This window comes from Sinocyclocheilus grahami, unplaced genomic scaffold (genome assembly GCF_001515645.1).
Source record: "Sinocyclocheilus grahami isolate Dianchi unplaced genomic scaffold, SAMN03320097.WGS_v1.1 scaffold5137.1, whole genome shotgun sequence".
NCBI lineage: Eukaryota > Metazoa > Chordata > Actinopteri > Cypriniformes > Cyprinidae > Sinocyclocheilus > Sinocyclocheilus grahami.
Window position 1 is genome coordinate 10,659 of NW_015509903.1, and position 2,944 is coordinate 13,602.

Sequence of the window (2,944 nt, forward strand, 5' to 3'; positions counted from 1 at the left end):
TATATATATACACATACATTCATATGTATGAACTGCCCAAATCCCCAACCCCCTCCAATTGGATTGAATTCAGTCACACTGCTGGACAGCCTAACGGCCTTTTCACAGTGAATGCGAAAACTCGAGGCAATGGCGCTTTTGAATCGTAACAATAGATCCCTATGGGGCTATTCACATTAGGCGCGATCATTTGGGGTGCGAAAGCAAGGATGGTAAATAAAATAAATATGGTCAAATAAATATGCATGTGGATATGGCGAAAAAAAATCTAAATAATCCTCTCCCGATATAAATTTAACTCCCTACGTATTAATGCAGGCTCCTCATCTACAGGATTCTGTATAAAAGGACATGCCGTTTTTGTCACTTTCACGAGGTCAGCATGGTGAAAATATGTGCAATGAATGAATATACCTGCATTGCAAAAAAAATATTTTCTTACTATAGTATTTTTTTTCTTGTTTCCAGTCAAAAACCTACAGATTCTTAAATCAAGATGCATTATCTACATAAGAAAAATGACAACGTATTTACTCTTTTAAGTGTATTTTTCTTGTTTTGCAAATTATCTGCCAGTGAGATAAGAAAAATGATCTTGTTTCCATTTGCATTAAAACATTTTTCTTGATTTAAATAAAATGCACTTAATTTGGATCCCAAAATACTCGCAAAGAAAAGCATTTTTTGCAGTGTGAATGAATGAATCACGTACGTTAAGTATCTACCATCCTGCAGACTTCAGTTCCAGCCCTGCTCCAACACAGCTGTCTGTAATTATCAAGTGCTGCCTAAGAGATTAATTAGCCAGTTCAGGTGTGTTTGATCAGGGTTGGAGCTGAACTTTGCAGGTTGGTAGATCTCCAGGAACAGGGTTGGGCAGCCCTGACTTACGCTTTTAAAAAGGGGAGGAGTCCAAAAGAGACTTCGGGTTTAAGTGAAGAAAACCTGCTTCTAAACAGGTTAGGTTCACAGAAGAGTAAGAGAAGAGAAGAGTAATCACCCTGAGTATAAGTTACCTCTCTTTCAGAAATGGGCTTGACTGCTTTCTCGGGTTTGACAAACCTCCCATTCTGAAATCGAAAACCCAGAGTTTCATTCATTTCAGTGTTAACCTGCGTTCTGAAACAGGCCTCTGATTTATTCTCACATCATGTTATTTATACACAGGGTGCAATTTGTGGACAAACCAGAGGGGGGATGTTTTTAATGTTTTTTTCTCCCTTGAGAATATATCACAAATCACAGTGAAGCTATATATTATTTAAGTAACATTTTTACAATAAATATTCTGACTTGACGCATCTGAAACTGAAACAGAGACATTCACTTTGTTTTCATTATTTTACTAAATCTGAATATCTTTGGTAAATTTACTAATTATGTCTTGCTTTTATCTGTATGACCAACACATGCACACACAAAATATTATTAGTAGTGTTCAAACTAAAAATGTAATAATCCTATGAATTTAGTAATACAATATAAGTGCAACAATAATGTTCAAATGCCCACGACAAGCATGTAAAACACGACTGCCCCCTACTGGTAACGTACTTCATGTGCCAGAGAACTTCACTCTAGAACGCGCCTTGCCGTGGCAGGTCATGGTATCCTTTTCCCTGTGATGCGCATTGTTTTATGTTTGGCATATGCAAGACAGTTTTATGAGTGGTCTAAATTGAATAATAAGGAATAATAAATAAATAAATAACAGCAGGTGTGTTTAAAAGCCACTATCACTTCTCACCTGTGAACTTTCTGTTGTTGTTATTGGTATGTTCCTCTCATGTCCTGCCAGCCTGCCTGTTTCTTCTTCAGTCTATTGACAATACAGTGAAAAGTCAGATCAATAATTAAAAAGAACCCTATAAATTGATCTTTATCAGAATTTTAATGCATACCATGTAATAACTATATACATTTTTATATATTTTCATATACTACTTGGCATTGCTACTCTATGCTCATTCAAAAAGATAAAGGACAAGATAATACAATAAAAAACACCATAAAATAAACAATATCATAATTCATTAACCATACATCATAAGCAATTGCGTGGGTATTCTTTTCATGACTTTTTATTGCCTTCAATGTCATAAAACCGATGTGATAAGACTTTTTAAGGACCTGCGGAGACCCTGTATTCATTCTATGTATAAAACTTGATCAACTTGTGTACAAGGCCTAAATCAAATATGGCAACACTTTCGTAACATCACTTCGTGTGTAAGTTGTGTGACACACAAGGATCAGTGAGGTTTGATGTTAGCGATATGAAAACTACAGAAAGGTAAACAATGAAATGGGGACGCAGTTGTTTTTAGTAATGCAGCTAGTGCTTAAAATGCTCAGGCACTCACCCTGTGTTTTTCTCCAGTTTCTGCTGGTGTGGTGTGCTTCGTTCTTGTGGGTGCATTACCTTGAAGCAGAAAGGTAAAAGGTATCATTTTAAAATGCATTTAACAGCTTAATGTACAAATTAACATTTTAAATGTTAAAAGTTTTTGTATTAATTTGATAACTTTTTTTAAAGGGCCATGGCTGCAAGTTGATCGTAGAGTCCAAAGATGGCAATGCCGATATGCTTATAATGCTTTTAGGAAACACAGCACAGGTCTTATAAAGTAACTATTTACATGCTTTTTTTTTTTTTTGAGGAATTGTTCTCACTTGCCTGTTTTTATTTTTTTACATAATTTTTATTTTTTACATTCTTATGTATTTATTTATATTACATAGATAGATAGATAGCGTTTCCTACTAATGAAACTAGGCAGGTTCCCAGTCGATCCCCCCTCCCCCTTTAAAAAAGAAACCTGATCCACAAGGGGGCAAGCATGAAGGGTATGGACATGGGACACAGGGGAAAGTCCAAGGGAAGTAGCCCTTGCTCATGACTTCATAGCTCCTCCCCTTGCTCGCGACATCATAGCTCCTCCCC

The 2,944-nt window shown here is 36.1% G+C and overlaps 1 long non-coding RNA gene across 1 annotated transcript; it reads right to left on the reverse strand.

Moving 5' to 3' along the window:
• Positions 1 to 1,767: 1,767 nt before the first annotated feature.
• Positions 1,768 to 2,602, reverse strand: LOC107577106 (uncharacterized). Its single transcript, XR_001608161.1, has 2 exons — positions 2,364 to 2,602; positions 1,768 to 1,819 (listed from the first exon to the last, which is right to left on the reverse strand). It is a non-coding gene; the product is annotated as an uncharacterized lncRNA (long non-coding RNA).
• Between the last annotated feature and the right edge of the window lie 342 nt (positions 2,603 to 2,944).